This window comes from Emys orbicularis, chromosome 6 (assembly GCF_028017835.1).
Source record: "Emys orbicularis isolate rEmyOrb1 chromosome 6, rEmyOrb1.hap1, whole genome shotgun sequence".
Classification (NCBI taxonomy): Eukaryota; Metazoa; Chordata; order Testudines; family Emydidae; genus Emys; species Emys orbicularis.
In genome coordinates, this window is record NC_088688.1 from 14,223,616 (window position 1) to 14,237,542 (window position 13,927).

A 13,927-nucleotide genomic window follows, 5' to 3' on the forward strand; every position below is an offset into this window, starting at 1 on the left:
AAATTGCTGCAGCTGCACCACTGTAGTGCTTTAGCGTAGACACTGAATGAAGGGTTCTCCCATCACTGTAGTTAATCTACCTCCCTGAGAGGCAGTAGCTAGGTTGACTGAGACAGGAGCGCCAGAAGCTCCCTAGAAGTGGGAGGGCCACTGGCACCTGGACCGTGGCCCTGCTCCCACCCCGAGGCCCTGCCTATGCTCTGCTCCTCTCCTGAGACCCCACTCCGCCTCTTCCCCCCGCCTCTTCCACCAAGAACCTGCCCTCACTCCGCCTCTTTCCCCTGAGGCCCTGCGCCCGCTCTGCCTCTTCCCCCGGAGGCCCCCCATGACGCTCGCTCCTCTCCACCCCTTCTACCTTGTTGCTCTTCCTTAAGGCAGGTAAAAAGTGATGGGGCCAACACATCCCTCGGCCCGCGCCGCTTCCCACAGCCCCTATTGGCCGGGAGCGGTGAACCGCTCCCAGTGGGAGTCGCGATCGGCCGAACCTGCGGACACGGCAGGTGAACAAACCGGCCCGGCCCGCCAGGGGCTTTCCCTGAACAAGCGGCGGACCGGCTTTGAGAACCACTGGTGTATAGTCACAGTCGATATAATTAGGTCAACACAGTGTCAGTATAGCCACTGCATTGCTTACGTTGACTGTTATTGGCTTTCAATGCCCCACACTGACAATACAATTGATACAAGCTCTCCTGGTGCCAAGTGTGCACACACACAAGCAATTTAATAACTGCGGTGACTGTATGCCAACATAAATTAGAGTGACATAATTTTGTAGGATAGACCTGGCCTGAAGAATTCTTCAGTCAACCTAGCACTTCTATACCAGCTTAACTATGTCAGATGTGTGGATTTTTCACACCCCGAGTGATGTAGCTGGGTCAGTTTAGCTCTTTAGCATAGACTTGGCCTTACTCGGGCTACTGAGCAGGTCCAAGAGCAATACCAGCAGATGTGGTGGTGCCTGCCTCTCCTTTCTCTCTGAACAGAGACCTGCCTGCTGATTCTTAACTTTCAGTTGTGCTGTTTCTTTTACTGGTAAACAGGTCTTACAGAATCTGGAGAAGAGTATGTGTAAATGCCCCAGGAAGCATGCATGACTAGAGCAAAACTGCTCATCAGCTAACCTCTGGAACCATCTAGGCATAATGAAGTGCTGTCAAATGCAGAAAGTGAACAAAATGAAAAGCCAAAAACTATTTTTCTCTCTAATCTCTTAAAGTCATCATCTCAGAGTTTACCTGTAATAGTGGTGGGTACACTGTTTTCAGAGGACAGTGACTTTATACATTGACTCAGTCTCTTTAAGATGCACTGGGGTTTTTTCCTAAGTTCATCCAGGGCAAAAGCTCAGACATGCAGAAAATTCTCTAAGCACGTGCATATTGTGGTTATCAACAGGTATTTTGCAGTTATTTAACAGATAATGTCAGTGGATAATGGTCTCCTGCTGCTGGATGAATTCAGAGGCAAAGCCAAGGTATTTTAAGCTCATCTCTGATGTGGAAATAAAGTTTAGTTGCTTGGGAAAACAGCTGTTTGAAACAGTTTCTGTCTCATCAGTTTCTTCCCCAGCTCTACAATATCTTCAAAGGAGGTAGAAGACTGAACTGCTAGAAAGGTTTCAAAAATCATTTAAAATGTAACAAAGATAAGGTTATCAGAGTGGGGGAATCTTGCTATGCGCCCCCCTCCCCCTCACACCTTTTTTATTGCCCTTTAATGAGCATGATGATAGAGTAGCAACTGACATGGGTAACGAATCATGAGCTGTGACATACCTGATTAGAGTCACAGCTGGAACAGGCCCAGGGAAGCCATCAGGTTGCTTATTTTCTCAAGACCATAAAAGGCATCACCTGAAAGGTTTCTGGGTGTTAAGTGACAGGAGCTACAATACATAGCCATTGCCTGAGACAATACAAACCTGTGGTTATGGAAGATTAGTGGAACTGGAGTCAACTCCTGTGGCAAAGGCCAGAGTTAGCCTTTCTCTAAAAGTAAAGATTTTTCTAGATTTATTTTATTTATTTCTATAACTAATGTGGAATAGCTACAGCAAAAGAATACACCCACACATTTTGTTTATGCCAGGTTAAGACACTTATCTTGTGAATCATTGTGTCCACACAGCTCTGTGCTTTTTCAAACTAACCACACGGCATTCTGGGCAAATATCCCAGGGTGAAATATTCTGCCCCTAGGTTCTATGCACGCTGTGATTTTTCTTACAGCACATTGTGTGATCCTTACCAGAATCTGCTGGAATTCTTGAATTTAGGTTTAAACTAAACAACACCCATGATTCCTCTCCTAGCATCTTATAATTCATCTGTCTTTAGTAAGTAAATCCAAGTCCTTTGAAAAGGTCAGCTATCCCTCACTCATCCAAAGATTGTGGAAGAAGAAAGGGTTGTCCTGTATAAGGCAGAGAGGGGGCTGGAACAGCCTGGTATCTGATAGGCTCACGTGTGGCGAGGGGTCAGTGGATGTGTTTTATATGAGTTGGAGAAGAGAAATGGTGTTAGCAACATGCTAGCATAGGCGCCGACTCTGTGGGTGCCGGGTACTTAGCACCCACCGGCAGTCAGTTCCCCCCCAGCGCCTCCCACCTGCTGGTGGCCCCACCGATCAACTCCTCCCCCTCCCTCCCAACGCCTCCTGCTGGCCGCAGATCAGCTGTTCCACAGTGTGCAGGAGGCGCTGGGAGGGAGGGGGAGGAGCAGGGACAGGACGTGCTTGGGGGACGGGGGCGGAAAGAGGTGAGGCAGGGGTGGAGCGGGAAGAGGCAGGGTGGGAAGAGGCGGGGTGGGGGCAGGACATTGGAGGAAGAGGTGAGTGAGGGCAGGGCTGGGGTGGGAAGAGGAAGGGTGGAGGTGGGGGCTTGGGGAAAGGAGTGGAGTGGAGGCAGGGCCTGGGGCTGAGATGGGGTTGAGCACCCCCCGGGACAATTGGAAGCTGGCACCTGTGCATGCTAGGCATTTATTAAATTCCCTAGAATCAGAAGTTCAAATTCCAGTGATTTGATTCAGTCCTCATCCCCTCTGAAACAGATAATTGAGTGTTAGGCTCAAAAAATTTAAACCAAAAAAGATATTCCAACCAGCTCTAGTGAATACGGCAAAGTTTATTCCGTGTGTCTCTTGTATAAGACTTTCTAAAAGGTGGCCATGTGTGCCTATAAAACTTTATGGCACTCTCTTTATAGGCGTTTGGCCAAGAACTCTCAGCCAAAGTCTTCTTTCCTATCATGCTTATGCAGCATCCTGTGTGCCAGTTATCTACCTGCTTCCTGCCCTTCACCCCACAGATGCCTGCATTTCAGTAGTGCTGTACATACAGTTGATGATGTGTTCAATGATCCTACGGGATGAAAGGGTCTGCATAGAATTCTTTGCCTTACACAGATCTTTAATTTTTCCACCAACCCAAGGCCATATTACGGGTGCCCTTGCACTGTGAGAGCACTGAAGTGAATGGGCTCCAGGAGACCTTTCTCTCCTTCAGCGGGGCACCCACCAGAATGCTGCCATTTGTGGTCCTTGAGCGGAAGGGAGTAGCTAGCATTGCCACTGACTACAACACCGCAGAACGTTTGAGTCACGGTAGGAGGGGGGGAGCAGATTATCCCTCTAGTCTGTATTTAGCCCCTATGCATAAAGAGTCCGGATTTAAATAAAAACAGCAGTGTTTGTTAGATAAAGAAATTATATGCTCTAGTGTCCGCCTGTTAATAGCTTTAATCTTATATCCAACTACCAGCTCTGTAAATGCGATTAAGGAGGATTAAACCTCAGTTAAGGCTTAATCACTTGTCTGTTCTTAACTAGCCTTATATTTCTCCCTGTGCAAGGAAATCTGACCAAAAATATTTCACACGCACAAAATGCCAAGCAAGTAAAGAACAGTTCAGTGAAATGAAGCAATAGCTGGAGAGCCAGCCACGATAGAAAAGAGTTGACTATTTAAATGATAACTGCCATTATGAGGAGTTCTAGGAGGGGTGCCAAATTAGTCCTTTTTTAACTTGACCATTGAAACAGCTAAACTTTTTCTAGCGCACCAGTTTTCTAAGAGTTGTCTCATATGCTTCCTCTCTCTCTCACGGGGCTATTCCATAGAATCATAGGGTTAGAAGGGACCGCAAGGGACATCTAGTGCAACAACACCCCCACCCCCACACCACCAAGATGCAGAATTTGTTGTGTCTAAACCATCCAAGCCAGATGGCTCTCCAGCCTCTTTTTGAAAGTCTCCAGTGAAGGAACTTCCTCAACTTCCCTAGGCAGTCTGTTTCATTGTCTTACTGTTCTTACAGCTAGGAAGTTTTTCCTGAGATTCAGTCCAAATCTGCTGTGCTGTAGTTTGTCCTGCCCTCTGTGGCAAGAGAGAACAACTTTTCTCCATCTTTTTTATGGCAGCCTTTCAAGTATCTTCAGACCGCTATCATATCCCCCCTTAATCTCCCTTTTTCTAAACTAAACATACCCAGTTCCTTCAGCCTTTGCTCATATGCCTTCCATTCCATTCCTTTGATCATCTTTGTCGCTCGCCTCTGGATCCTTTCCAGTTTCTCTACATCCTTTTCTATACATTGATGACCAAAACTGGACACAGTACTCCAGCTGAGGCCTAACCAGCATCGAGCAGAGCGGTACTATCACCTCCCGTGACATACGTGCTATGCCTCTGTTAATGCAACCTAAAATAGCATTTGCTTTTTTTTGCAACAGCATCACATTGTTGACCCGTGTTGAGGTTGTAATCCACCACAACTCCCAGATCCTTCTCAGCAGTCTCTGTGATGCCCATTAAGTCATAATTTTCTTCATATAACATGACTTCCAGTTCATCGTGCTTGTTTCCCATACTCCTTGCATTTGTATACAGCATCGAAGGTATTTTGCAGACTGCCTTGTGCTTTTCTTCTTGCCTTTTTAATGCAGTTTGGATTTCTAGACCCTTCTCCCGAAATTAGCCCCTTCCCCTTGTCTTCATTATTTGAGCCTAGATGTACATTGGCCGGATTTTCGTCACCATCCCCCATAGGACCTAGTCTAAAGCTTTCCATATCAGGTTAGCCAGACAATGTCCAAAGATACTCTTCCCAGTATTTGATAGATGGAGCCCATCCCAGCACAGTAATCCTCTTTCCTGGAACATCACCTTGTTGTCAAAGAAGCCAAAGCTCTCTCACCGACATCACCTGCAGTCACCCATTTACTTCCATTACTTCCAAACAGGAGCTGCCCCAGGTAAGTGCTCTGCACCTCCTCCTGCCTGCCCCAGCCCTGAGCCCCCTTCCGCACCCCCACTCTGAGCGCCCTCCTATACCCTAACTCCCTCCCAGACCCTACACCCCCAGCCCTGAGCCCCAGGGGTAAGCCAGGGGCACCTCCCCACCACAGTACAGTACTGTACTGTACAGTATATAATGCCTTTTGTCTGCCCCAAAAAAATTTCCTTGGAACCTAACCCCCCACATTTACATTAAATCTTATGGGAAAATTGGATTCATTTAACATCGTTTCACTTAAAGTTGCATTTTTCAGGAACATAACTACAACATTAAGTGAGGAGTTACTGTACAGCTTATTTCATTTGGGGGAAGCTATACCTGCAAAAAGCTTTTTAAGCCAGTATAACTGTGTTTACACTAGGAGGGTTTGCTGGCACAGGTCTACTGGTATAGCTGTACTGGCAAACTTTTCCTAGTATGGAACAGGAAAGGCTCCACCCGGGCAAAATGCAGCTTTCCTGGTCTACACTTGGGGTTGGCACTGGTGTAGCTACTGCCAAAGGCTAATTGCTGCATAAGACAAGGCCTGAGATTCAACCACCTCCATTCTTTGATTATGGCATGGGGGGAAGCTCACAATCCACATTGCTGAGATCTCAGTCAAAACCAGGAATGACAAATCTTCAACATTCCTGACATAGCTAAATACAAACAAGGGAGGAAAAACCCACCCAGCCCCTTTTAAAAAACAGTTTGGGTCTATTTTGCCCATCATAAGAAGCAGAAAAGGGCACAAGCTCTTTTTATTTTCTTTTTTCCCCTCTGGTTTGGCCAACTTGCCCGTGGCAGAGGTGACTGAATGCCATTAGTGTACTTCTTTCCCCTGCAAGATCACCAGAGCTGCCAGGAGGCCTAGTCAGCCCCTAGCTAGGGCTGCTCTGACTTATGCCAGCTAGTAAAAGCTTTCATGGGGCCAGGAGACTGGTCAGGGATTGCTGGAATGCACCAGCCCTCTGTCCAGGTCCCCTCCCTGGACCTGCCCTGGCACCCCTGCCACTAACTAATGTGAGTTGGAGGGGGTGGCTATAGCAGCTAAGCATTTTCCCTCCCACACACACCATGGAAGGGAACTGAGCAGCTCTATGGGGCAAAAAGAACAGGAGAACTTGTGGCACCTTAGAGACTAACAAATTTATTTGAGCATAAGCTTTCGTGGGCTAGAACCCTCTTCATCAGATGCATAGAATGGCTCTAGGAAGAGGCTCTAGCATATGTCAGGATCTGGCCTCCAGGCTCATTCCATGTGCAGCTTCCAAATCCTTCTGCCTCATTCCTTCCATTTCCCTGGTCTCCTTTCCTGACTCTCTCCTCCCTCTGTGTTTCTACCTCCCAATTAGTGAACTCTTTAAGCACAACCATTACCCTGTTCTTGAATAGCTCTATAATCTAACAGCACGCCCAGGAGTGGTTAACACTAATTAGAAAATAATAGGTCCCAGATTTTTGGATACAGAAACTGTAGATGGACAGTAAGATTAAATAGTGTCAAGACATGAGACGGTTCCCCTTTAGTTAGCCTCCCAGACTGGAGCTAGTCATGAGGCACAACGTTCTGATCTTCTCCAAAGTTTGGGAGCATTCAGACCAGTGCACAGAGGTGTGCATGAGCACAGGCAGATGTCCTAGCAGAGCCAGTCACTATGCACATGCAGACCTTCATGCTAGCAGAAGGGAGAGCATTCTTACCTACTCTGGGGCTAGATTTCAATGGTAGGCACATCCCTGAGCAAGGGATGTTGCATGAGCTGCGCTAACCCAGACGTAGCCACAGGAGGCATTATGCCATGGACACACTCACTGAGTCGCAATTTCTCCCCCGTTTCCTCTTTGCTCCTAGGGTGATTTTCTGCTTCCATATACCAACATTAAATTACTATCCCCCATTGGGTGGCTCCCATACTCTGACTCAAGCTCATTTACTTGCTGCCCAAGGCTCCACCCTTTCCCCACCCCACCTGCTCAGGGATGGGGTAAATCGATGAATAGTTCCAATTACTCAGATGCCCCAGGCTCTGGTTTCCATTACAGAGTTATAGCGGAGGGCGTCTCCTTTGATCAGGCCCATAATCAGAGTCAGAATCTAGCCCCCAAAAGAGGTCTCGTAAAGATGAATTAGTTAGGGAAGTAGGACACTGCTTAATGTAGTGGTGGCGGATCTCAGCTATTAGTTCTTCAAAGAGCTTTATAAACATTAAGCACATTGGGTCAGGGACTGTCTTTTGTTCTGTGTTTGTACAACACCTAGCGCAACGGGGTCCTGGTCCATGCCTGGGGCTCCTAAGTGCCATCACAATACCAGCGATTAACAACTCGAATCTATGTGCTAGGTATTATTTTTAAAAGACTTGTGTTGGTCAATAGAACCACACTAAAAATAAATTTGTTACACTTTTTAAATTATGGAACAGGGAAAAAAAAAAAAAAACAATGTAAATGTCCATCTGAGCTTCAACACCAAAGGTCAGCTTGAAGCGTTTTGAAGAGGCCAAGCTATTAAATCCACAAATCAGGGTCTGAAAGAAGAGTATAGGTCTGGGTTCTGTTAGTACCACTCCCCACAGTGAGATTTACAATATCCAATGTTAAAGGTTAATGCAAATTTTTCTTTTAATCAGCCAGGATAAGAGGTTTCTAAATTTAAACTGTTAAAATTGTCACCATTTAAAATAATGTTCCAATGAAAGGTGGTGAAAAATAAATCTATTCTGAATGGCAGAAAGAGAAAAATAGAGTAATCACCTATCCAAAGCATAATTTCATTCATCGTTATTAGATGGCTTTAGATTGCTTGCTCACTCAAGATTAGGGGCTTGAAGTAAATGACTGAAATCCTCTTTAGAATCCCGAATTGCTAAATCCTTGGCTATTTCTCCATGATCATGCTTTGTTTCTGATCCATCTCTATGTTCAGGACTTAATCTCAATTTATTTGCAAATGAATTCTTCTTTTCTCTTAAACACGATCTCCTACTTTCTAGTAACAGCCATTCCTTTCATTTAAAAAAAAAAAAAAAAAACCCAAAACAAAAATATCTCCAAGGCAAACACTTATGCACACATCATTTTTACTCACTTGAGTAGCCCCGTGGTATCTTGACGGTCTACTCCCATGAGTAAAGTTATTCAGGTGCATAGGTCTTTACCGTTTTGAGGCCACAGAACCAATTGATTCCATAAATCTGTGGTTTTCTAACTGCGATTCACAACCCAGTACTGGGTCGTGGAATGTAAGGAACTGGGTCGCGGCAGCTCTGGTCAGCACTGCCAACCGGGCCGTTAAAAGTTCCATCAGCAGTGCTGCCCGGCTAAGGCAGGCTAGTTCCAACCTGTTCTGACACTGCGCTGCGCCCCGGAAGCAGCCAGCAGCAGGTCCATTTCCTAGGCGGGGGGGCCACGGGGCTCCACGCGCTGCCCCCGCCCCGAGCATCAGCTCCACATTCCCATTGGCTGGGAACTGGCCAATGGGAGCTAGGAGGGGAGGGTTGCCTGCGGGCAAGAGCTGCGTGGAGCCGCTTGCGAGCCTCCGCCTAGGAGCCGGACCTGCTGCTGGCTGCTTCTGGGGCGCAGCATGGTCTGCGGTGCCAAGACAGGCAGGAAGTCTGCCTCTGCACCCCCGCTGCCCTGCTGCCCGGGAGCTGCCCAAGGTAAGCCTGTGCCCCAATCCTCTGCTCCAGCCCTGAGTCCCCCCAAATCCAGAGCTCCCTCCCACACCCCAAACCTCTCATCCCTAGCTCCGTTGGGTCGCAGGAATCAACAATTGTCTTCAACTGGATTGCCAGAAAAAAGGTTTGAAAACCACTGCCATAAATGATATTACTCTTGCACGTTCTCCATTCATTTCAGCTGTGTTCTCAACAATGGTACATACAACAACAACAAAAAACTGGGAGGGACTAGGATGGGAAAATCATTAGTCCCCACTTAAGCACATTCTTCATGCTTTGCTGAACTGGCTCCCTATGTTCTGATCCTGAATGGAAAGGTTTCTATTGACTTCATTGCACTTTAGATCAGATCCCTTAATAATTACACCATCTTAGATTGTTAAAATTCTGTCACGGGGTGTAATCTAAATGTTCATCATGATTGCTGTTGGCCTGCCTTTTGTAAGGCTCCTCAGAGCTAGAGCCCAGAGTAGCTGACACGCCCACATTGCCACCAGGAAGCCACACAACAGTATCTCCAAGGAGCAGTGGTGTAGCCAGCTTCTCAGTGCAGGGGGAGCAACCATAAAAAAGGCGCCCCTCCTTGGCTCCTCCTCTGCCCATGCCCCTCCTTGGCTCCTCCTCCGGCCGCTCCACACACCCCCCTTGGGTCCTCCGGCCACGCTGCGGCCATGCTGTGCCCCCCCCTCGGAGGGGCTCGGAGGGGGGGGGCGGGCGCGGGGGAAGGGGTGGCGGGCGGGCGCTGCTCGCTTCTCCCGGGGGCTGGGGGGAGCGGAGCAGTGGGGCGGGCAGCAGCTGGCGGGCAGATCCCCTCTCCCCAGCAGCTTCCTGGTTCCCTCGCCCGGGCAGCCCAGCATTTTTTTCCCAAAAGCGGAGCCTGCCAGGCTGCCGCTGGGCTCCTGCAGGCAAGGGGGGGGGGGCAGCACGGCCAGACTCCGGAGGATCCATTTGGGGGGGGGGGCAGGCGCGGCCAGAGGAGCGAAGCGGCCGGGCTCCTCAGCCATCGCACCCCACGCTCAGCGCGGCCGCCTCCTGCAGCGGCTCAGGGCTCAGCGGCCGAGCACTCCACAGCTGGCGGGCAGCAGCTGCGGAGCGCTCGGCCGCCGAGCCCTGAGCCGCCACAGGTGGCAGCCGCGGCGGCTACTGCCAAGGAGCACTGTGGAGATTAGGTGGCACAGGAAGTGCCAACCAAATGGTCCAGAGCGACAGCACCCTGTGACCTTCTGATTGGCCCGTGCTCACTCTTTAACCCTGGAGGGTGGCCCAGGAAGTTGTCTGGGCAACCATGCGGACTTCTGGTCTGCTGAGACTCCCGACCTCACCTTGCTTGCTGATCTCCAGTCTCTGACCCAGCCTGAGTCCAGGCTGGTAACTACCTCTGATCTCCAGTCTCTGACCCTTACTCTTGCCTATTGATCCCAGCTCTAGTGATTCTCTGATCCCTGCTTGCTGACCGCCTCATGATTGTCCTTGACTTGGGGACACCAATCCAGCTGAGACCAGTAAGCCAGACTGCCTGCACCCTGATCCCTTACAGTTTGCCTAGACCACTTTTTATTCCCTCTGTGGAAGTCCCTTAACAAGGATATGGAAGGGGCAGGTCTTTCACCACCACCCACCAGACCTCATAGAGCACTGTGGGAGTGGTTTGCTCAACTCCAAACCAAAATTATGGGCTTTGTGCCCAAGTGGATCAGCTCCCAGCAGAAAATCAGATGCTCTGCGCACAGCTAGTGTGGTCCCAGGAAGAGAAGGCCATGCTCCAGGCTCGAGTTGGGCCACTGCCCTCCCAACAGGGTCCTTCAGTACCTGCACCCCTATGTTTTGATGGGAACTGCAGTACCTGCACCCCAATGTTTTGAAGGGGTTCCTGAACCAATGCTGTCTTCTCTTCCAGCTCCACCCTCAAATTTATCCCACTGACCAGGCCAGGGTGGGACTAATTGTCAGCTTGTTAGTTGGAGACGTGCTGGATTGGGCTCCCCCGCTGGAGCAGGACAACTGGAATGCCTTCCTGAGAGCATTTTCTGCAATTTTTGATGACCTTCATTGCAGTTGCTCGCTCAGTGGTCTGTGCCGCCTTTTCCTGATCTGTGCCAACAGCCGCCCCTGCAGGTCCAGGTCCAAGGGCATAAGGAATATATATAGTCTATGCTATCCTCAACTTTAAACGGCAGAGGGGGAGACTGTACTAATTAATACACGGGGAGGACTATGTTCCTGAAGAGCGCTCAGCCCTGCCCACAACCACAACCCCATTTTTTTCCTTTGAAGGTCATCTTAGGATATGGTGTTGCAGGATACTGTTTTCCTCAAAGACCTGCCCCCTCATGCTTATGTAACCCTTCTGCCAGCAGCAACAAAGGCCATATTCTTACAGTTCGGAGGTCCCTTTTAAGGCTAACAGACACCACTGGCTCAAGACCCTACCCAGAAATTTTGGGATCACTAAACACTTTCCCGAGGCACCCTTAATAGATCAGTGGGCTGTGAAATATTTACACCCCTGAGCACCGTATTTAGGTCAATCTCACCCCCCCCCCCCCGCAACCCCACCCCCACCTCTAGTCAAGACATGACTAGGTCAATAAAATAATTCTTCCATCAACCTAGCTACCCTCTGGGTACCGGGTTTGTGGGATCTGTAACTGTGAATTGCATGTGTGCTGAAAACAGGGAAAGCAAGGATTCCAAAAGGAAAAGCATGGAGAAAAAGGTCTCAAGAAGCTTTTCAGGAAAGGAATAGTGAAATGACAGCCAGGAAAGTACATTATGAACAGCTGAAGGAAAATCATCTGCTTGAGTTACGCAGAGAAAGGCAGCTCAATACGGAGGACTGGATGAAATCACAGCTAGTAAATTTGCTGTATTCTAATGAGCAGTCAAGGAATGATGGTCCAGGTTTGCAGAGGACCTCCAGACTGCCGGCAGAGGGTCCAGCAGCTGGGGGGAGTTTTGGAGCCAACGCCCTGAAAGGAAACAGGGAAGAGGCTAACTGATGCAGCAACTAGATTCTATCCAGACCAAGCACTGTACTGCAGCAGGAGTGTGGACGGCTAAAGCAGGAGATGCTACAGCTGGAGAGGGATCCTGTATCTGGAAATCCAGCCGCTTGCAGACTGGGAGCAGCAGCATCAGAATGAGAGAGAAGGAGAAGCAGTGTTAGCATGAGGAGAGAGAAAAGGACAGGGAGCATCAATATCAGATTGAGATGGAGAAACAGCGCCAGCAGAACCATAGACCAGTAGGTAGATCAGCTAGTCCTCCGGTACCTGTCCCAGTAGGTGGTGCAGACTCCAAATTACTTCCTTGCTTTAGGGAGGGGGATGACATGAATATGTTTTTGAAATGGGGTGTGAATTGAATAAAGCGGCAAAAGAGGACATGGTAAAATACCTGGCTCCACTATTGCCTGGGATGAAGGCCTTGGACATTTCCCCCCCTTATGGGAAGGACTATAAAAAGTATGATTTTTGGAGACTGATCCCTGAAGCATATAGGAGAAGGTTTTGGGGAGTTCAGAGAAAAGAGGACATGGCATATGCTGAGGTTTCAACTCAAATTAAGGGTTCTGTAAGGAAAGTTGTTGGGGGTTACCACGGTCAATGAGGCCTTCTTCCTGATCCAGCCAATAGACAAAACCTCTGGCCCACAGAGGGCCCCAGTCCTTAGGGAAGGATTGGAAGAACTTGGCCTACTGAGGCGCCGTAAGACTGGGTGCTAGGTCTGAGCTGAAGCTGTGATGAACTTGTAACCACAAGGAAACCCCTAGTGTGGAGTGTTGAAAGACTGCTCCTGCCAGAGCCCACATGAGAGTAGGGATTAACTCTGTAAACTGATTAGCATGGGTATATGTTTTCTCTGTTACGTTTTGTACCTTAAGAATAAAGTAGGTTTGTTTAGAAAGAACCATGTGGTAACTTATATCTGTAGCAATCTCTCTTATCAGTCTCTCAAACAGGTCTGTTTAGTAGCCTGTCGTCACAGGGAACTGTTCAGCCTTGACACTCCCTGGTTAGGAGGCAGTCAGACATGGGTCTCAACCTAAGAGAAATAACAGCTGGAAGCCTGAGATTGGGTGTACTTGCTGGACCACTGAGGGGAAATACAGATGCAGTTGCCCTGAACTGTGACACCGCCTCTGAGGGGTGAATTAACTATATCTGTAGGAAACCCCTTTCTGTCACTGTAGGAAACATCTACACTACGGCGCTATAGCTGCAGCACCCTAGCTCTGCCGTTGTAGCATAGGCAAGCCCTTAGTCCATGTATGAAATGAGGAAAGACTTTGTTAGAGGAAATAGGAACACAGCAACAATATAGAATCATAGAAGATTAGGGTTGGAAGAGACCTCAGGAGGTCATCTAGTCCAACCCCCTGCTCAAAGCAGGACCAACACCAACTAAATCATCCCAGCCAGGGCTTTGTCAAACCGGGCCTTAAAAACCTCTAAGGATGGAGCTTCCACCACCTCCCTAGGTAACCCATTCCAGTGCTTCACCACCCTCCTAGTGAAATAGTGTTTCCAAATATCCAACCTAGACCTCCCCTACTGCAACTTGAGACCATTGCTCCTTGTTCTGTCATCTGCCACCACTGAGAACAGTCTAGCTCTATCCTCTTTGGAATCCACCTTCAGGTAATTGAAGATTGTTATCAAATCCCCCCTTACTCTTCTCTTCTGCAGCCTAAATAACCCCAGTTCCCTCAGCCTCTCCTCGTAAGTCATGTGCCCCAGCCCCCTAATCATTTTTGTTGCCCTCCGCTGGACTCTCTCCAATTTGTCCACATCCCTTCTGTAATGGGGGGACCAAAACTGGACGCAATACTCCAGGTGTGGCCTCACCAGTGTGGAATAAAGGGGAATAATCACTTCCCTTGATCTGCTAGCAATGATCCTACTAATGCAACCCAATATGCCGTTGGCCTTCTTGGCAACAAGGGCACACTGCTGACTCATAT